This window comes from Prionailurus viverrinus, chromosome E1 (assembly GCF_022837055.1).
Source record: "Prionailurus viverrinus isolate Anna chromosome E1, UM_Priviv_1.0, whole genome shotgun sequence".
NCBI lineage: Eukaryota > Metazoa > Chordata > Mammalia > Carnivora > Felidae > Prionailurus > Prionailurus viverrinus.
The window spans coordinates 17370867-17393289 of NC_062574.1; the positions used below are offsets into that span (position 1 = coordinate 17370867).

Sequence of the window (22423 nt, forward strand, 5' to 3'; positions counted from 1 at the left end):
AAATGGAGAAAAGGGGAGAGGGCATTCCAGGCAGAGAGAATAGCATGAGCCAAGGCACAGAAGTGTGTGCGCCAGGAACAAGTAGACGTGCTTGGCTAAAGCACAGGAGACCAGTGAGAGCTAAGGCTGGAAAGGGAATCTGGGTCCAAACTGGGTCAATTGACTATGAATACAAATGACCCAGATCTTGCCCACATTTCCGCTATTTCAGAGCAGCATTTCCTTCATGCACACCGGGAAAGGGAAGCTTAGAGAAATCGGGTGACTCACAAGTCATTAGTAGACCTTTATTGTTTTGACTGTCAGGATTTGGGGGAGGTTCCTGGCTTACCATCCCTCCCAGGACCTTGGTATGATGACACATGTGAAGGGACAGAGCTCCTGATTTATAATAAGGACACTTCCTGTCTCAGTGTATAAACAATGTATTGCCAGATTGAATTTGGCAGGGGGGTAGATAAATAGGCTCGAAAACGAGTATTATTTTTCCTTTAATTCTGAGTTAAGATAGGAATGGGTGTACACTAATGAAGGAAGGATAAGGAAACAGGAGGGGGACCCAATAACGGAAAGAATAGGTCAGTTTGTTTGAGAAACAAGCTATGCTGAAGTATTTATTTGCAAAATTCCAGTTGCCATAGCAATTGGATGCTGTTCTTCCCACTGTTCCTCCTTTTATCCTTTGCACGGCCTTTAAAGAAGTCATTTCCTAGGCGGATGTAGTCCTTGCCGTTTATCTTAAAGATTTGGGGTCATTTCTTGCCACCTGCTTTCCCCTTTCCCTTTTAGCAGTCCAAATCCAGCCACTCATCTGGGAAGAACTGGATGGTACTGGCCATTTCAGGAGCAGGATCTTCAGTACAGAGGAGGTTTACTTAGCCAGATCCTAGTGGAAATGCCCAGCTGCTGCCTTCTGTAGCATCCCAGTGTATAAATAAGTGATAAGTATAGGGACTAAGTAAAATGTGGCATGGCTTGAGAAACACACACACATACACACACACATACAACTTGCAGGTTATAGACACTATAGTCAAAACTCTCTAAAACCCAAGGGTGCCTGGGTGGTTCAGTTGGTTAAGCGTCTGACTTCTGCTCAGGTCGAGCCCCACGTTAGGCTCTGTGCTGACAGCTCAGAGCCTGGAGCCTGCTTCAGATTCTGCATCTCCCTCTCTCTCTGCCCTTCCCCCTCTCGTGCTCTGTTTCTGTCTCTCTCTCAAAAATAAATAAACATTAAAAAAAATTTAAAAACAAAAAACAAAAGCAAAAACCACAACACTCTAAAACCCAGAGTAAGGGGTGCATGGCTGGCTCAGTCTGAAGAGCATGCACGTGACTCTTGATCTTGGGGTTGTGAGTTCGAGCCCCATGTTGGGTGTAAACATTACTTAAGTAGATAAAACTTTAAAAATTGTTAAAAGAAATAAAATAAAATAAGACCCAGAAGAAGAATTATCCCTTATTGGAGGAAACAATAATGGTTATGAGTCACATTGTCTTATTCCCCTGGGTCCTCCCAACAACCCTGTGAACCGATTGTACGTAATATTTACTGAGTGCTTACTTTGTGCCGGACACTCTTCAGACCCTGTGTTATCTCATCTAAGCTATCCCAACAACCTTTGTTGCAGATGATTATCATTATTTCAAAATTGAAAAATAACATAGACTTAATTATTGGATACAGATAACATGCCAAGGTACTGGGTAAGCATTTGGCATGCATTTTCCTGTGGCAAAGTGGTTCTATATTTTACTGAGGATCAAGGAGGTTAAATAGCTTGCCCTAGTCTATATAGGGCAGAATGGGAAGAAGCAAGATTCAAAGCTAGGCTTTCTTATTCCAAAGCCCATGAGCTTAAGCTCTCCAAAAATAGAAATGGAAGTTCAGAGAGTTTAAAAGTCTTGCCCAAGTTTACACAGCCAGCAAGTCTCAGACTGAATCCAGGTTGATTCCACAGTTGAAATGCTGACATTTCACAATAAGGAAGATAATAGCAAATAATTCAGTTCTTTCGTTTGAAGCTAACTCTGAGAGCAGAGCCATCTAACTGGGTTTGATTCCACTATAGTCTTTAAATATAGTTTCCTCTGGGGCACTTGGATGGCTCAGTCAGTTAAGCGTCCACTTTGGCTCAGGTCATGATCTCACGGTCTGTGAGTTTGAGCCCCGTGTCAGGATCTGTGCTGACAGCTCAGAGTCTGGAGTGGAGCCTGCTTTGGATTCTGTGTCTGCCTCTCGTTCTCTGCCCCTCCCCCACTCGCACTCTTTGTCTCTCTCTGTCTCAAGAATAAATAAACATTTAATAAATAAATAAATAAATAAATAAATAAATAAATAAATAAAGTTCCCTTAGAAGTTAGTGGGTGAATCACTAGCCAGACTTTTTGGTATCTGGCTACTAAACTGTAAACTTACGGGGCAAATGCTTCCTATTCTAAAGGTGTTTACCAACTATTTAGGGGAAATAGACTTTAAAAAGGAGAGAAGGAAAGGAGGAAGGGAGGGAGGCAGACAGGCAGATAGGAAGAGAAGAAAGAAGTAAGGGAATAAAAATAATAGTATAGGAGGCAAGATACAGTATTTTTATCTTTAACTTCTGGAGCTAGTGAAGATCGACTTTTACTATGTACATTTTGTAAGATGAGACCAGGATGGATTTTGCTACTAACTGGTGAGTGTTCAAACTCAGTGCTTTTCAAATTTTAATGTACAGATGAATCACCTGGAGGATCCTATTAAATGCAGATGCTGATTGAGTCCTCTAGGGCAGGGTTGTGATTCTGTGTTTAGAAGACGCTGATGCAACTCTTTGTGGGTCACACTGAGCAGCAAGGCTCTAGCTTAAGTGGTATGATTTATTTTCATGTAAAAATGATGAACATAAATCTGTAGAAGAGAAAAAAACCGAATTCACATTAAACTGTATTTATACTTACCTTATTACTTAATGATTGCCATGAGGATCTGCTTCCTCCAAAATAAAATTTCCACTGGCCTGTCAGAGCATCCAACATTTTTCACTATAGTTCTGCTTTGGGTTAAAATATGTCTCCTAAAAGTTTTATTCAAAGGCAAACATATGGGGGTGCCTGGGTGGCTCCATCGGTGGAGTGTGTGACTCTTGATCTTGGGGTTGTGGGTTTGAGCCCCACGTTGGGTGTAGAGATTACTTAAACAATCAAATCTTAGAGGCACCTGGGTGGCTCAGTCAGTTGAGTGTCCAACTCTTGATTTCGACTCAGGTCATGATTCCAGGTTTGTGGGATCCAGCCCTGTGTCGGGCTCCACGCTGAGCATGAATTGGGATTCTCTTTCTCTCCCTCTACCCCTCTCCCTGGCTTGCGGGTGCACACGAGCTCTCTCTCTCTCAAAAATAATAAGTAAACTTAAAAAAAAATCTAAAAAAAAAAAAAAAGGCAAACGTGCCTCCCTGACTGTCTTCTTGCTTGCCTTCCTGTCCTCCTGACTCCCTCTCTTCCTACATAATCCAGTCCAAAAGCCATTTGGTGGCGCTGAGCAAAGCAGGTGTCCACATAAAGGGCAGTGTCAACTGGGTGAACATTGTTGCAGTGGGAGTGGGGTGGGGAGAGTGTTTGCCTGGGGAGGAGGCATCATGGATATGGGTGATTAGCCACTTTGCAAAATGAGGGAGAATTAATTCAATAAGTAAATATCGAGAATATTTCTCTGTGGGAGTCACAGATACAGAAAGGGAGAAAACTAGAATGGCCCTCTAATATTATATTAGAATTAGACTTACAGTGTGAACTCAAGGTTTAACGTGTATAGAAACGGACATAAAAACAAATATTATAGATGCAAATGTCTGTGTATGTACATACACATATATGTACACAATATATACATGTAAACAATATTATATATTGTACACAACATAAATTCTACACATATATATGTATAAACAACCCTTAGCTTCTAGAGGGTCTGGGAACAGCAAAAACCCAATAGCAATGAGCACACAGTACCCATATCTTGGTTTCTAAATAGTACTCTCTGTTAAAAGATATCAGGGATGCTGGGAGAAATAGCTTATTCCAAGGCTGGGATATGGAAAATATAAAATAAGCTTGGAACATCTTACTCTGGCAAAAAAAAAAAAAAAGTACTCAAAAGAATGATAGGGTATGTCAAAAGGACACAGAAATCAGCTCAAAGGGACTAAATAAATAAAACAAATAATGACAGTAATGTATTATACAGAAATCTATAAGTCCATATTGATATAAATAAATAGATGAATAAACAAACCGGAGGACTAGAAAGATTTTCTTTACATTTAAATGCTAACTAATAACCACAGAAAGAAGACTAGAATGAGAAAATCACCATTTGGCAACCATTGTAGCCATAGTTAATTCAGCCAGGAAACATCGTGAATACTAAAATTAATGGGTGAAAATTTGATGAGGAACAGAATTTTCACATAGTCTCAAAATACTTCCCCATAAAATACTTAATTACAAAGTGAAAAAGAGAAACTTTAGGGTGGAGAAACCTGGCAGATACAACATTAATCAAGTGATCAAAGTTACCATCACCAGTAATGGCACAAATTGAAATTGTGTACCATTTGATAGGATGCGATGAGAAAAATACAATGTTACTTCTGTGAAAATTCTACCAAAAATGCACTACATGAATCTAATTTTTTAATTGTTTATTTATTTTGAGAGACAGAGAACATGAGCAGAGGAGGGACAGAGAGACACAGAATCCAAAACAGGCTCCAGGCTCTGACTTGACAGCACAGAGCCTGATGCGGGGCTCAAATCTATGAACTGTGAGAGCATGACCTGAGCCAAAGTTGGATGCTTAACCAACTGAGCCACCCAGGTATCCCTGCCTTACCTGAATCTAATCATTAGGAAACATCAGTCAAACCCAACTTAAGAGGCGGTCTACAAAATCATTGGCCAACAGTCTTCAAACGTGTAAGATATTAAAAGTCAAGGAAAGATTAAAGAACTACTATTCCAGATTAAAGTTCACAACTAAATGCAACATAAAACCTTAGATCTAATCCGTAGCTACAAAGGACATTATTGGGACAATATGAATAGATTCTGAGTATTAGGTGGTAGTCACGTATCAGTTTTGATGATGGATTGTAGTTATGTAGGAGAACATCCATGTTTGTAGGAATTACATTCTAAAGTATTTGTGGATAATGGGACATCATGTTGGCAACTTTCACCCAAATGGATTGGGGTGGGGGAGGAGTTATTCATATTATTCTTACCAAAAAAAAAAAAAAAGCATACTTAGGATGTTGAAGTGACTTATTAAAGAGCTCTATTATCAATTAATAACACCTAAGTATACAGGATATTACTATCCAAACTGTATGTTTTCTGGCTTTAGCCTACGGGTGTGATGACATTAAATAATCACTATTTAGTAGTGTGGTTGACCCTGTTTGTTGCCTTCCCAACTGCTGCTCCCTTCTATTTTTTATTGCTAACAGAACCCCAACTTTATTGAGATATGGACACCTTGGTCCTTCCTATCTCCAGGAGGTGAATTTTTATTTGGTCTAAGCCAATCATGGTTTAGGCATGGGCATGTAATATAATTCTAATCAATGATGCATGAAACAGGTATTTTGGGGTGAGAGATAGACCCTTAGGGAAAGATACAGACATACAGAATGAAAAGTTTCTTTTGATGCAGCCATGTCTACATGTGATACCCTAGAACTGCAGCAGCCATCACACAACCATGAGGAGATAACCCTGAGGATAAACGCCAACACACTAAAGATGACAGAGAAGGAAGGGAGAAAAAAACAAACAAACAAAAAAAACCCATCAAACCTCCTATATCCATGATAATGTCATCTGCTGCTAAATTAAACATCTTAGTAACTACACTACCTCCTGTCTATTATGTGAGATAATAACTTTTCTTATTTATTTAATATTATTATTATTATCATTATTTTAAGTAAACTCCAACCCCTAATGTAGGGCTTGAACTCAAGGTTCTGAGATCAAGAGTTGCATGCTTTACTGACTGAGCCAGCCAGGCGCCCCTAAATTTTCCTTACTTAAATCATTTGAGCTGGAGTTTTCTGTTGCTTGCAACCAAAAGCAGCTTAATTGAGAAAGACAGCCCAGAGGAATTTTTAGTCCCCAGATTTTCCAAGATAGACCTCGTTGCCCTCTGGCTAGGTAAACTAACATGTACCCCATTCCCACAAATTTGAATGGAGTTTGAACTCATGGAAAAAGACAGTTACCTGAACACTTATGTGGCTCACACATGAAACCTGACATGCTGTTTCTGAAAACCTAATGGCGTTGCACTGGCTGGAATATAAGCCTTTGATTTAACACTTCCCACAATCTGGACTGTTTTGCTTACTAGACAACAAAAGTCTCTGTAAAGATTTATATGGAACATTCCATTCTTTAGCATATTCCCAATGATATATGCTATTGTTTATTCTTTCTCATCCCTTAATCTTTTGATAAAATTTTATGTAAGGGTCAGAAATTAAAATTTTGTAAAAATCTCTGTTAACTTTATACTAAATAGATTCTCATTGAATAAGCACATCTTTCTCTTACCCTTCCTTCGTAGTCATATACTATGAGTGCTTGAATAAGTTTTGTGTTTCTGTCTTACTTTTTTAAATAATCTTCACTTGTTTTTTTTTTTTGAATGTTTAAGTTTAGGGGTGCCTGGGTGGCTCAGTTTGTTGAGCACTGACTTCAGCCTACGTCATGATCGTGCGGTCCGTGAGTTCGAGCCCCACATCAAGCTCTGTGTTGTTAGCTCAGAGCCTGGAGTCTGCTTCAGATTCTATGCCTCCCCCTCTCTCTGTCCCTCCCCTGTTCATGCTCTGTCTCTCTCTGTATCTCAAAAATAAATAACTGTTAAAAAATGTTTTTAAATAAAATAAAATAGGGGCGCCTGGGTGGCTCAGTCGGTTAAGCGTCCGGCTTCAGCTCAGGTCACGATCTCATGGTCCGTGAGTTCGAGCCCCGCGTCGGGCTCTGTGCTGATGGCTCAGAGCCTGGAGCCTGCTTCAGATTCTGTGTCTCCCTCTGTCTCTGCCCCTTCCCTGCTCATGCTCTGTCTCTCTCTGTCTCAAAAATAAATAAAAGGTTAAAAAAATTTTTTTAAAAATAAATTAAAATAAATTTTTAGTTGATTTATTTATTTTGAAAGAGACAGAGAAAGCATGAGCAGGGGAGGTGCAGAGTGAGAGGGAGAGAGATGGAGACTCCCAGGCAGGTTCTCCACTGTCAGCGCAGAGCTGGATGCAGGGCTCAAACCCATAAAACCATGAGATCATGACCTGAGCCGAAATCAAGAATTGGACGCTCAACCAACTGAGCCGCCCAAGTGCCCCTAATCTTTACTTGTTTTATCAGATTTTTCCCAATGTTCAATTTCTGTCTTTTTGTTGCTCTTTTGGTCACGTGCTCATTCTTGGATTTAGAATAATATGGTGGTTAAAAGCTTGAGATAGGCTTTTCTTATTTGCTATATGATCTTAAACAACTTACATAACTCTTCTGGGCCTCAATTTTCTTTTTTTTTTTTTTTTTTTTAATTTTTTTTTTCAACGTTTATTTATTTTTGGGACAGAGAGAGACAGAGCATGAACGGGGGAGGGGCAGAGAGAGAGGGAGACACAGAATCGGAAACAGGCTCCAGGCTCTAAGCCATCAGCCCAGAGCCCGACGCGGGGCTCGAACTCACGGACCGTGAGATCGTGACCTGGCTGAAGTCGGACGCTTAACCGACTGCGCCACCCAGGCGCCCCTGGGCCTCAATTTTCAAATCCATCAAATGGGGATTCAGACAGCACCTACCTCACAGGGTGATTATTAGAATCAAGTGAGAAAATGAATAGAAAGATCTTTGTAGAACACCTACGATTTCATTTGGTAACTCATTAAATAATAGGAATGTAGTACTAAGGTATCACCTATACATCACCTTACATAACTTTCTGTAGGATTTTACTATTATAATTTGTTTAACTGTTTCCCTATTAATAGACTTTAGGAGATAATAGCGGTTGGAAGCATTTGGCTTTGGAGTTGAGCAGAACTGTTGAAACTTATATTTACCGCTATTTATGTATTTATTTATTTATTTATTTAAGATTTTATTTTAGGTAATCTCTATACCCAACATGGGGCTTGAACTCACAACCCTGAGATCAGAGTTGCATGCTCCACTGACTGAGCCAGCCAGGCACCCCTAACACTTTTTATTAGAATGATCTTGGGAAAGTGACTTCACCTCTCTGATCTTCAGTTTCTTCATCTGAATAATGAAGATCATAAACCTACAGTCGATCCACATTATTTATAGATTCTGTATTTGTAAATTTGCCTGGTTGCTAAAATTTCTTTGTAATTCCCAAATCAGTACTTGTGGTGCTTTTGTGCCTCTTTGTGGACACGTGCAGAACAGTGAAAATTTATTTTTTATTTATTTTTAATTTTTAAAAAAATGTATTTATTTTTGAGAGAGAGAGAGAGAAAGGGAAGGGGATGGGCAGAGAGAATACCAAGCAGGCTCTGCACTGTCAATGTGGGGCTTGAACTTACAAACTGAGAGATCCTGATTTGAGCTGAAATCAAGAGTCAAATGATTAACCGACTGAGCCACCCAGTCGCTCCCAGGGCAGTGAAAATTTTGAGTTGTCCACCTTGCAAGTTCCCAGCTTGAGATCTGCCTTCTCGCTTCAGCTCTCACACTGTAAACATGTGTCCTTTTTGTGGTCTAAATAGTGTGGTCTAACACTAAATAGTATTACATTTTTTTGCATTTTATGCTTTCTGTTGATTTCACCAATTAGATGGCCTCCAAGCATATTGGGGAAGTGCTGTCTACTGTTCCCAAGTACAAAAAGGCTGCCAAGGAGACGATGGAGAAAATACACGTATTGGATAAGCTTCATTCAGGCGTGAATTATAGTGCTGTTGGTTAGGATTGCAATGTTAAGGAGTCAGTATATATTAAATATGGTATCTTTAAACAGAAACACACAGAAAACAAAGTTATGTATTGTTGATCAGCTGAAAAAAATATTATGACCAGAGGTTCACAGGAACCTAATCTGGTATCTACCTTAGTAGCAATGGTTTCCACATTATAGAATAACTACTGTAAATAATGAGAATTGTTATTTATAATAACTATATAATTAAATAATGAGACTGGATTTCATAAGGCTGTTACGGCAAGGCTTAACTGAACTATTGCGTGCAAGCGTTCAGCATTATGCCTGGCACATGGAAGTTAGGACAAGTGTAAGATGGAGGGGAAGACTTTGGATAGATTTTTGTCATTTTGATTGTGACACGTATCTAAGTACCACATGGTTAAAAGCAGGAATATATTTGAGTGAAAACCATGAAGATCTAGAAATTTCACAATGAAACTCTCAGGCTAAGCCACCGGATTCCCCTTAAGGTTCAAATAGACCATTTCCTTGTAAACAACAGTTTACTTTTACAAAAATAGATGACCTAGCTCATGATCATAATTAGCCTTCTGGAATTGAATGACAATTGCACATGAGTGACTATTGTTCCTTCTTCTCACTTTCCTAAACTGCTGGAGAGTTCCTACTCCTTTTTCTCAGAATGGGCATTTTAAGAGTGAAAATGCCACATTTTGTTGATGATTCCATTATAAATATGCTTAAGTAATACAATAAAAAGGGCGAGTATTTTACAGATGAAATATATTGCACTTTCACAAGAAGCTCCAGAAGGAAACTCATAATTCTCATTTCAAGGATGTCGAAACAAGGCCCAGCAATAAAGTTGAGCAGCTAAGTGACAGATCTGAGTAAGACCTGTGCCTCGTATCCTGCACTGTGCTCTGCAATTACTGAGATTAGAAACAGTGGAGCCTAGACATGCCTTTCCGTAAGAGATTGCACTGATCCTCTCTCAATTACCCCAAGGCTCCAAACTTTTTTTCCCCTACCTATGGGCTCTGCATATGCCATTTTCTTTTCCTGGAACACTCTTCCCCATCTTTTCCCCTAACTCTTACTCATCTTCTGGGTTCCGGCTGAAATGTCACTTACTCAGAGAGGTCATGTTGAACCACTCCCTTCTCCTACCCTAAAATATCCCCTCCCCCAATTATCTTTCATAATATTCTGTACTCTTCTCTGTAATCCTCATCACAATTTGCAACTATATGTCCATTTGTATAAGTATTTGTCTTCTCCACTAGGCTCTTGGCCCTATGCGAGCAGGGACCCCGTTCTCCACTGCAAATCCACTCCCTAGTACAGTGCTGCATGTATAACAATAGGCTCAGAAATAAATATTAACTGAAAGACTAAATGAATGAATGAAATGTCGTGTTTCACACACTACCTGGTGAAGATCGCTTGGAGTGGAAATGGATGTTACTAATAACACTTTAATGATTGGTGGTGGGCTTCAACATTCTCTACTCTCCCTGCCCCCCAAACCTCTACCCTCACCGTCAAGTAGTATTTGTCTAGTACATCTTAATCTCCTAGTGCCAGACCTAGTCTCTGTAAATTTGGAGACTGGTTTTTGGAACAGATACACATACCAGGACTGATTCAATTTGTAGGATTTTAGGCTTAAAAATCCTTTCTGAAATAAAGTTTGATTTCATATTATTTTGGAGTAACTCCAGGCATTCACCATTCAATGTGAATAATTCAATATTATTCTGGAGTAACTCCAAGGCATTCACCATTCAGAGAAAAAGACATTTGTTTTGTTTTGCTAAAACTGAACTCAGACTATTTGAGAGACACTGCTGCATTTACAGATAATTTTGTGCATTTTAGGTATCTAAGAATGGATATTGCTTTTGGATGGTTATAATATATTCTTTCTATTTGTACTGATACCCTACAAACTTTTTATCATATTTTTTAATTATAAATGATAACTTTTTCTAATTGCAAAAGCAAGCATATTCTCTGTAGAAATTTTGGAAAATGCAGAAAAGCAGGAAGAGGAAATAAAAAGTATAAAGAAACAAATAAAAATCACCCCAAATTCTACCACCTAGAGATAACCATTGTTAACATGACACACACAGATATTATATATGACTTATTATACATAACATATAAACACATTATATAAACTATATATTAGTGTGCATATGCAATATATGTACATACATACATGTATAATCTGAATACTGTATAATCTCTGTCTCTATATAATACACACACACGTATATATTAGTTATCATTTACTGAGTATGCCAGTTACTTTGATTTCCTTTTTATACATTTATCTCTTGTAATCTTCTCAGTAGTTCTCCAAGAAGATACTATCATTCTCACTTTACAGGTGAGTAAATTGAGGATGAGAGTTAATTGTTGGCCTAAGGTCATCAGTTAGTAAATGGTAGATCTGAGACACAAATCTAGATCCAATTCTAAAGTCTATAATCAACCATTATGCTGCAGGACTGCCTGTCCATTTCTATATCTTCAATTAAATTGGAATTACTGTAGAAATAATGTTGATCTTGCTTTTTGTTATATTTTGTATGACATTCCATATACTTTGCTAACCTAATTTTTATTTATTTATTTTTTAATGTTTATTCATATTTGAGAGAGAGAGGGAGGGAGAGCACTAGCAGGGGAGGGGCAGAGAGAGAAGGAGACACAGAATCCAAAGCAGGCTCCAGATTCTGAGCTGTCAGCTCGAACTCAGGAAAGGTGAGATCATGACCTGAGCCAAAGTCAGATGCCTAACTGACTGAGCCACCTAGGCACCCCTTTACTAACCTAATTTTAATGGCTTTATGATATTCCAGAATATTACTGAAATAATAAGTGAATAAATGAAATACTGTTTATCATAAACAGTCAAGGATAGATTGGATAAATACTTTGATGTTTTAGAATTTTTCTGTCATCTTATTTTCTTTAAAAAAATATTTTTTAATGTTTATTTATTTTTGAGAGAGAGAGACAGAGACAGAGAGTGAGCAGTGGAGGGGCAGAGAGAATGGGAGACACAGAATCTGAAACAGGCTCCAGAGCCCGATGCGGGGCTCAAACTCACAAACTGTGAGATCATGACCTGAGCTGAAGTCAGACGCTTAACTGACTGAGCTACCCAGGCGCCCCTCATCTTATTTTCTTAATCTTTTTTTTCATATTCTGCATAATGTTCTCTTTTTCTTGTCTCTTACTGTCTGGACTATGTATTCTTTGCTTTTTATTTTATTTTTTAATTTTTAATTTTTTAAAAGTGTATTTATTTTGAGGGGGAGGGGCAGAGAGAGAAGGAGAGAGACAACAAGCCCAAGTCAGCTTCACACCTCCACACTGTCAGCACAGAGCCCTGTGGAAGGGCTCCATCCCACAAACTGCGAGATCATGACTTGAGCCGAAATCGAGAGTTGAGCGCTTAACTGACTGAGCCACCCAGGTGCCCCTCTTTGCTTTTTAAAGTCTGTTTAATGATTTGGGGCGCCTGGGTGGCGCAGTCGGTTAAGCGTCCGACTTCAGCCAGGTCACGATCTCGCGGTCTGCGAGTTCGAGCCCAGCGTCAGGCTCTGGGCTGATGGCTCAGAGCCTGGAGCCTGTTTCTGATTCCGTGTCTCCCTCTCTCTCTGCCCCTCCCCCGTTCATGCTCTGTCTCTCTCTGTCCCAAAAATAAATAAACGTTGAAAAAAAATTTTTTTTAAAAAAAATAAAGTCTGTTTAATGATTTGGAAGTTATATATCCTGTTTTTATTCTAAAATTATCTACACTTATTTTTACTTTATTATTTTTTTTGCCTACCTTTAAATTAAAGAAAACGACTTCTTTTCAATATCACAGTGAAATCACAGCTCTTGATTTCTCCAGTGTAAGATGCAGTATTTAGCACACTTTATTCCCCCTCATTCTTTTTTTTATTAAATTTTTTAAATCTTTATTTATTCTTGAGAGAGAGAGAGAGAGAGCACAGCAGGGGAGGAACAGAGAGAGGGAGACACAGAATCTGAAGCAGGCTCCAGGCTGTGAGCTGTCAGCACAAAGCCCGACACGGGGCTCGAACTCACAAATCATGAGATCACAACCTGATCTGAAGTTGGACGCCCAACCGACTGAGCCACCCAGGTGCATCCCCCCGATTCTTTTTCTTTCTTTCTTTCTTTCTTTCTTTCTTTCTTTCTCCCTTCCTTCCTTCCTTCCTTCCTTCCTTCCTTCCTTCCTTCCTTTCTCTCTGTAAGGTCTATGCCCAATATGGGGCTTGAACTCCTGATCCCGAGATCAGACATCTCATGCTTTACTGACTGAGACAGCCAGGTGTCCTCCCCTCATTCTTTACCTCCCACTCTCCACCTCTCCCAGCTTGATTTTAGTGCAATCTGGCCCTTTCTACCTTCATTATTCTTCTTGGAAAAACAAATTTCTTTTTTCTTATATTCTGTATTTTCTCTCATTTTAGACACTCAAAGATCTTTTTTTTTTTTAATTTTTTAATGCTTATTTCTGAGAGAGAGAGACAGAGCACAAGGAGGGGAGGGGCAGAGGGAAAGGTGACAGAATCCAAAGCAGGCTCCAGGTTCTGAACTGTCAGCACAGAGCCCAATGAAGAGCTCAAACTCACAGATCATGACCTGAACCAAAGTCAGATGCCCAACCAACTGAGCCATGCAGACGCCCCTGACACTCAAAGATCTTTTAAGCATAAGTCCTTTCATGCCATGACTTTCTTCTCTCTTCTTGAGTTCTAATTCAGCAGTATGTGTTTGAGCCATTTTTTCTTTCAGAACAGATAATCTGGGTGGTTTAATTTTTGAGAATTTAAGCCCAAGCACTTATTTTTGAGGCTCTCACAACTGCATGACAACTTGGCTAAGTCTACACTTAATTCTTAAATTATAAACATTTACCCTGAGAATTCTGTGGGATATGCTTTGACTTGTGTCCTACAGCGTTGCAGAATTCTGAGGCCAGCTTGAGTTCAGTTCCTTTGGAGATAAACTGTTTTGTTTTTGTTTTTCCCTGGCTGGATTCTTGAAGGCTTTTTTCTTTATCCTTGAAATATTTAATAATGTCACCTGGTTAGTCTAGATGTTGGTTTCTTTTCATTCATTTTACCAGCAGGCTTAAGTCTGGGGACAATTATTTAATTATTGTTTCTATTCCTACCCTGTTTCCCCCTTCTGAGATTCTTTTTTTTTTTTTTTAGATCTGTTTTTAAATGTAATCTCTACCCTCCACGTGGGGCTTGAACTCATGACCCCAAGGTCAAGAATCGCATGCTCCACCAAATGAGCCAGCCAGCATCCCCCCACACCTCCCCTCCACCAGATTCCTAATGTAATCAGTCAGCTTATTCAACAAAGATTTATTGAGCAACTACTTAATGGTAGGCACTATTTTTTTTTTTTAATTTTCTTAAATGCTTTTTTATTTATTTTCGAGAGAGAGAGACAGAGCGTGAGCAGGGGAGGGGCAGAGAGAGACAGAAACACAGAATCTGTGCTGACAGTTCACAGCCTGAAGCAGGGCTTGAACTCATGAACTGCAAGATCATGACCTGAGCTGAAGTCGGCCGCTTAATCCACTGAGCCACCCAGGCGTCCCTAGACACAATTTTCAGTAGTGGGGAAATATTATTAGGGAATGCAAATGCTTACATTTTTGTTGATTGGATTTCCTGAATCTGCTCTATATATTACCCGCTTTTGTTCTGATTTTTCTTTTTAAAAAAAAAATTGTTTTTAACATTTATTTATTATTGAGAGACAGAGAAAGACAGAGCATGAGCATGGGAGGGGCAGAGAGAGGAGGAGACACAGAATCCGAAGCAGGCTCCAGGCTCTGAGCTGTAACACAGAGACCGATGCAGGGCTTGAACTCACAAACCGTGAGATCATGACCCACGCCAAAGGCAGATGCTTAACTGACTGAGCCACCCAGGCGTCCCTGTTCTGTTTTTTCAAGGGAACCTCATACCTTGAGCTGTGGCATCTTTGTATATGTGTTTTTTAAGTAAACTGTGCCCCCAGTGTGGGGCTTGAACTCACGGCCCTGATATCAAAGTCACATGCTCTACCAACTGACCCAGCCAGGCACCCCAAACTGAGACATCTTTGAATAGTCCTTTGGTTTTTCTCCATTTGCTCATCTTAACATAGAGAGGTCTATGTGTGTCTAGCTTTGGTTAATGTTTAAGTAGGAATTGCAGTGGGTTCAGTTAGAGATTGAAATGGGTCTGAGCGTAAGGCTTGACTGTCTGTCCACCTGCCCTCACCTGGCCTTCAATCCTAAATAAGGGAATGCTCATGGACTTCTATTGGGGTGATAGTACATTTTACAGAAGTGGAATCTTGAACTGGCCCTTCCTTGTAATTGAGTCCTTTTATATTCTAACTAGCAGAAGTTCCTCAAAGTTTTTGGCACGTGGAAGACTTTTCTTCTATGTTTATTCCTTCGATCTTTTCTACGTAAACTTAAAATGAGGTGATTTAGAAGCCTTGTCCTCATAAAGACATTTTATTAAAGAAACCACAAAATAATATTTTTTCTTTATGTGAAGAGGGTGATAAAAAAATGCTCAAGACTCATAATTGTACGTAGTCTTGAAAGTTTTAGTAAAGGGTCTCAAACCCCGTGTGGGAGTCAGGAGGATGGAATTTGATGATTGTGATAGGTAATTTCACTTGTGGCTTTGAACAAACTATTTGAACGTCAGGTTCTCTAATCTCAGATCTCCTTACGTCATAGTGTGACAGGGAAAGCACCAGAAAAAAAAAAAAACAAATGTGGAATGAACTGCTCAAAGACAGACACTAAGGAAATCTGATTGTTTGTTGCTGTTTGAATGCTATTATAGCTTTGAGCACTTTCAAGCTAGCCCAAAGAGTGTCTGGGGGAGGGATAGCAAATGAGAACTGGTTGCTGGGAAGCTCAGATATGAAAAGCATTTCTGAAGTGTAGCTGGGAAGGAACGAACACTGCTTTGGACACTGTCATGTAGTGTAAGCCCCAAGAGAGTGGTAAATGAGGACCCACACTTCTGTTAGGTCAAATTACTATTCAAGACTTATCTGAAATTAGTTTGCCCTTGCTCTTCACGAAAATGAAGGCCTCTTGGTGGGTGAATCATGCCTTAATAAATGACTTTAGTACTTCTGGCCAGAATAGACAGCACGTGTTGTCTATCTTTCCGAGATGATTTGGAAGCGTGCAAAAGGAAACATCGGTACAGTTACCTCAGAAGCTTAAAGAAAATATCTTGTTGCCCCAGGCCAAACTTTCCGGCTTCTACCTGTTTACACTATTAATTCTTTCTGTATTTTATGATTCAATTTCTTTTTTTTTTTTAAGTTTTTTTTTAAATGCTTGTTTTTAAGAGAGGGAGAGAGAGAGAGAGAGAGAGAGAGACGGAGTGTGAGCGGGGGGAGGGGCAGAGAGAGAGGGAGACACAGAATCTGAAGCAGACTCCAGGCTCTGAGCTGTCCGCACAACTGTGAGGACAGCTCAGAGCCCAACGCGGGGCTCGAACTCGCCAACCGTAAGATCATGACCTGAGCCACAGTCAGATGTTTAACCGAGTGAGCCACCCAGGCGCCTCTATGATTCAATTTCTTTATGCAATTCCTGTAAAATTCAGTATGAAATTTCCTAATCATGGGAAAAAATATTGTCATTACTAAGATCCATAACACTGCAGCTGTTTCTGCACTATGGAGATAAATGGCCTTCTGTGTCATTTGTCATTTTCTTTTTTTAAGTAATGGACATGAAATGGAAGGATAAGAATTTCTCCCTTCTGGGCAACATTGTGCAAAATACACTTGTAACACAGAGACCAAAATAGAATAGGACACCTTAATTTATTCAACAATTGGTTCATCTCCTGCCACGTCCCAGACACTGCACTAGGAGCTAGAGATACATCAGTAAACAAGACACAGTTCCTGTCCTCATGTAGTGTCAAATCTAGTGGGGAAGACTAATCAAGTATTTTATTTTTTATTTCATTTATTTATTTTTTATTAAAAAAATTTTTTTTAACGTTTATTTATTTTTGAGACAGAGAGAGACAGAGCATGAACGGGGGAGGGTCACAGAGAGAGGGAGACACAGAATCTGAAACAGGCCCCAGGCTCTGAGCTGTCAGCACAGAGCCCGATGCGGGGCTCGAACCCACGGACCGTGAGATCATGACCTGAGCCGAAGTCAGACGCTTAACCGACCGAGCCACCCAGGCGCCCCTTTTTTAAATTTTTTTAAGTTTATTTTATTTTATTTATTTTTTTAATTTTAAAAATTGTGTTTCCATATTTATTTTTTGAGAGAGAGCAAGCTGAGGACAGGTAGAGAAAGAGGGACAGAGAAATCCAAGCAGACTCCGTGCTGTCAGCACAGAACATGATGCGGGGCTCAAACTCACCAACAGAGATCATGACCTCAGCCAAAACCAAGAGTCGGAAGCTTAACCCACTGAGCCACCCAGGGACCCCCCCCCCCCACTTTTCTCTAATCAAGTATTTTTTTTTTTTAATGTTTTTACTTATTTTTGAAGGAGAGAGAGAGACAGAGCGTAAGCTGGGGAGGAGCAGAGAGAGAGGGAGACACAGAATCCAAAGCAGGCTCCAGGCTCTGAGCTGTCAGCACAGAGCCCCACGCGGGGCTCGAACTCACGAACCGTGAGATCATGACCTGAGCCGAAGTCGGATGCTTAACCGACTGAGCCACCCAGGCGCCCCTCTAATCAAGTATTTTAATTGGGAGAAGGTGCCAGGAAGGAAATGTATGGGATAAAGTAAACACAAATAAGAGTAGAGGAGGAAAGATCTGCTTCAATAGGCCAGGAAGGGAATCTATGAAGTGATGCTGACATTCAGCTTTAGAATGAGAAGGAACCTGCTATGGAAAAAGCTGGAGGAGAAATAATTACACCAGAAGAAACAGAATGTGCTGAGGTTCCTGACTTGTGCAAAGAACTGAAAGGCACAATGGATAGTTATAATACAGTGGTTGAGCAGAGAATGACATAACATGAGTTTGGAAAGAAATGCCATGATGGGATTTATATGTTAAGATTACCCCACCTATTTTGCTAAGAATGGAAGTAGAGAGACCAGTAGCTTAGACTAGGAAGTAGTACAGATGGAAAGAAGTAAATGCAATTCAAATATATTTGTAGGCAGAGTTCATAGGACTTGTGAATGATCTAACTGTGGGGGATTAGAGAAAGAGAGGAGTCAAAGAACCTAGAAACGCCTGGGTTTCTGGACTCAGCCACTGGTGAATGGCAGTGTCATTACAGATGGAGAAGCTCAGAGAGAAAGGGGCTTGGAGGAAAAAACAAGAGTTTGCTTTTGGACATGATAAGCTTGAAATGCCTGTGGTATAATGAAGAAGGTATAACAAGTAGGCAATTGTGTGTCTGGAGCTCAGGGGAGAGGACTGAGGCCATACATCAGGAATAACCCTGATGGTTATTGTTTGAGTCTTGGAGATGGGTGAGATCTCCTAGGAAGACAGTGTAAAGAGAGAAGAAAGGAGAGCTGAAGATTAAGCCTGGAGAACTAGCCAGGTGAATAGTTGTGCTACTAAAAGAAATACTGAAGGAGATTGAGAGGAGCACGTGGTTTGAAGAGGAAATGGATGCTTTATCTGTGGAACTTGGTAAGTTTGGGCTACTGGCTGGATTCTTGTCATTTCTAGTGTGCCGCTGGGACAAAATGTGTAGGTCCTCTTCATAATGTTAGTGCTGTATTTGTATCTTATTCTATGATTCAGTCTTAGGATAACTCTGAATTTTTCAGAATAAAACATTCCTAATCACGCCTGAATTCGAGTTTGGAAGAGGAGAAAACTCTAGTAAGATCCATGACGCTGCAGCTGTTTCTGAATTATGGAGATAAATAGTTCTCTATGTCACCAGTCTTAGACAAGTGGCTATTTCTTTTTAGTAATGGGCATGAAATGAAGAAAGAATAATTTGTTCAATGTTTAGTGAGTCCGCTTTACTGGTAGCCCACGAGCTGGGGAGAATGCAGTGGTAACTACACATATATTGAGCACCTACCAATGTGTTAGGCTCTGGGGATAACTCAAAGAATAAGACATACAGGATTTGGGGCTTACAGACTAATAAAGGAGATGGAAAAAAAATTAATCTACAAACGAAATAACTACAAAGTGTGGCAAGTGCTGTGAAAGGAACAAACACAGGAAATAAGTGGGAGGTGGTACTTCGAGTCTAGATATTTAGGGAGATGTTCCTTGAGTAGGTGACATTTGCCTAAGTTGATTCCTAAGTCAGTCATACCAAGATGAGGGGGTGCGACTGGCCACTGATGATCCACCAAATGGTTTTATGCGGTGCTTGGTCCTGAAAAGTTAAGGCAGGCTGAATAGCTTACATTGAACTATTCAATGGTGGCCCACCAAAAGTAGGGGGGTATGGGGAGTGGGCTGTTCCCATGGGGAGTATTTTATCACTGACATTGCTTGAAATTGCCTGCACATGGTAATAATAAAAAGTAGACTGACATTTAGTCAGTTTTACTATTATTTTAAAATTCTTTACAATGTCCTGTTGTGGGATGAATGGTCGCCTCCAAAAAGATGTGTACATGTCCTAATCCCTGGAACCTGTGAATAGCATCTTATCTGGCAAAAGAGTAAAGATTACCTTATGTGAAAAGATAGGATTGAGGATTGAGAGTGTATATCAGATTATCTTTTAGTTAAACTGAAGGCAGATATTAGACTGAGAAATTAAGTTCCCCAGTTCTTAAGGTAAATAGGTATATATATATATATATATATATATATATATATATACATATATATATATATATATTTTTTTTTTAATGTTTATTTTTGAAAGAGAGAGAGAGAGAGAACGTGTATGTGTGAGAGGGGTAGGGGCAGAGAGAAAGGGGGACAGAAGACCCGAACTGGGCTCTGCGCTGAAAGCAGACAGTCCAGTGTGGGGCTTGAACTCACAAACTGTGAGCTCCTGACCTGAGCAAATGACAAAATTCAAGTGGTTAAGAATATTTACTAATTTACTAAGTACTGAACCAAAACTTGTGACCAGGCCCAGGGCTATAGTCCTGTCTTGAGAGGGCCAATGTAAGCTGCCAGGAAGGAAGCCTCCTTGGAAAATAGGAATGCAAATATAAAATGCCTTCATGGGCCAGGCAGGTAACTTAACTTGGGTTGAGTTACTTGGGTGTCAGCAAACTTAGATATAAGAAACATTTCTCCCAACACAGCATCAAATTCTACAGTGATAGCTCTATTAAAATATATACATACCTAGGGCACCTGGGTGGCTTAGTTGGTGGGCATCTGACTCTCGGTTTCTGCTCAGGTCATGATCTCACGATTCATGAGATGGAGCCCCACACATCAGGTTCTACACTGACAGGGCAGAGCCTGCTTGGGATTCTCTCTCTCCCTGCCTCTCCCCCTCTACCCCCCCCCCCCAAAATGAATAAACTTAAAAAAAAAAGAATATTTACTAATGTAAAGATAATGAGGAACTTGTGTGTGCTATTAGTGTACTTTCTCACCTTAAAGGCAAGTCATATATAATATGAGATTATATTCAGAATATAGCTAGGTGATGACATCAAAGCAAGCAGAATAAGTTTGATGGATGTTTTTATCTCTGCAGTAGGCAGGCTCTGAGATGACCTTCAATGAGAGTGTGGTATTCATACCCTCCTGTGTTCCTCCCCCCTTCTGTGTAGGTTGAACTCATGTCGAATGAATAAAATGAAGCACAAGTGATGGGATGTCCCTTCTGAGAATAGGTTACAAAAAGACTGTGGCTTCATCTCGAGGGCTCCGTCTTGTTCTATTGTTGATTCTTTTTATTTATTTTTTATTTTTTTTAATGTTTTATTTTATTTTTGAGACAGAGAGACAGAGCATGAGCCGGGGAGGAACAGAGAGCGAGGTAACACAGAATCCTAAGCAGGCTCCAGGCTCTGGGCTGTCAGCACGGAGTCCTACGCGGGGCTGGAACTCACTGACCATGGGATCATGACCTGATGTGAAGTCAGACGCTTAACGGACTGAGCCACCCAGGCGCCCCCTATTGTTGATTCTGAGGGAAGACAATTGCTATGTCCTGAGCTGCCTATGGAGAGGCAACAGCCAGTGAGGAACTGAGGTCCTCAGTCCAACACATCCTGAGGAACTGAATACTACCAAGAACCACGTAAGTGAGCTTGGAAGCAGAACCTCCCAGCAATTTCAGGAGAGGCTGTGAGCCGGCGCTCAGCTAAGCAGCACCTGAATTCCTGACCCTTAGAAATGATGAGATAATAAATGCTTGTTTTAAGACGACTAGGTTTTGGGTAAATTGTTACACAGCAATATGTAACTAACACAATACCAATTATATAACTTCTGAAATACTAATTTTAAAACACCAAAAGAGAATGGGGTGGGGGGAATAAAATTGATATGTTGTAGTTTTCATGTCTATTCTATTTATTTTCTTATAGCTTCTTAGACATTCTAATCATGCTGACTAGATTCCCTATTAGTGGTTAATTTCATCCAATTTATGCAGAGTCTTACCAGTTGTTTTTTCTCAGGGAGTGACCTTTTTAAAATTTTATTTTATTTTTTTTAATGTTTATTTATTTTTGAGACAGAGAGAGAGAGCATGAATGGGGGAGGGTCAGAGAGAGAGGGGGACACAGAATCTGAAACAGGCTCCAGGCTCTGAGCTGTCAGCACAGAGCCCAACGCGGGGCTTGAACTCACAGAGGGTGAAATCGTGACCTGAGCTGAAGTTGGATGCTCAACCGACTGAGCCACCCAGGCACCCCGATTTTTAATATTTATTTTTGAGAAAGAAAGAGAGAGGGGTGGGGGGAGAATGGGAGAGGGGCAGAGAGAAAGGGAGACAAAATCTGAAGCAGGCTCCAGGCTCTGAGCTGTCAGCACAGAGCCCGACACGGGGCTCAAACTCAGGGGCTATGAGATCATGACCTGAGCCAAAGTAGGACACTTAACTGACTGAGCCACTCAGGTGCCCATATTTATTTTTATTTTTTAACATTTATTTATTTTAGAGAGACAGCGCATGAGCAGGGGAGGTGCAGAGAGAGAGGCAGACACAGAATCCAAAGCAGGCTCCAAGCTGTCAGCACAGAGCCTGATGCAGGGCTCAAACTCACAAACCGTGAGTTCATGACCCAAGCTGAAGTCAGACACTTAACCGACTGAGCCACCCAGGCTCCCCTAGGGAGTGACCTTTTATACAACTTCTGGACGCATCTAATTATGGACTCCAACAAACTGAGTATATATACTGACAACTGCAGATGTATTGATTATTTCAAACTTAAATTCATTTCATCTACTGGGGACTCAAAAAGGAATCCAAAATGGCATATCAATTCTCTTGGTCTTTTGGGGG

The 22423-nt window shown here is 40.2% G+C and overlaps 1 protein-coding gene across 1 annotated transcript in view; it reads right to left on the bottom strand.

Annotated features, from left to right (window-relative positions):
• The window catches only part of LOC125151311 (cuticle collagen 14-like), an 85392-nt gene that overhangs the window by 53276 nt on the left and 9693 nt on the right, over positions 1-22423 (bottom strand). The gene's annotated exons all lie outside the window — the stretch shown is intronic.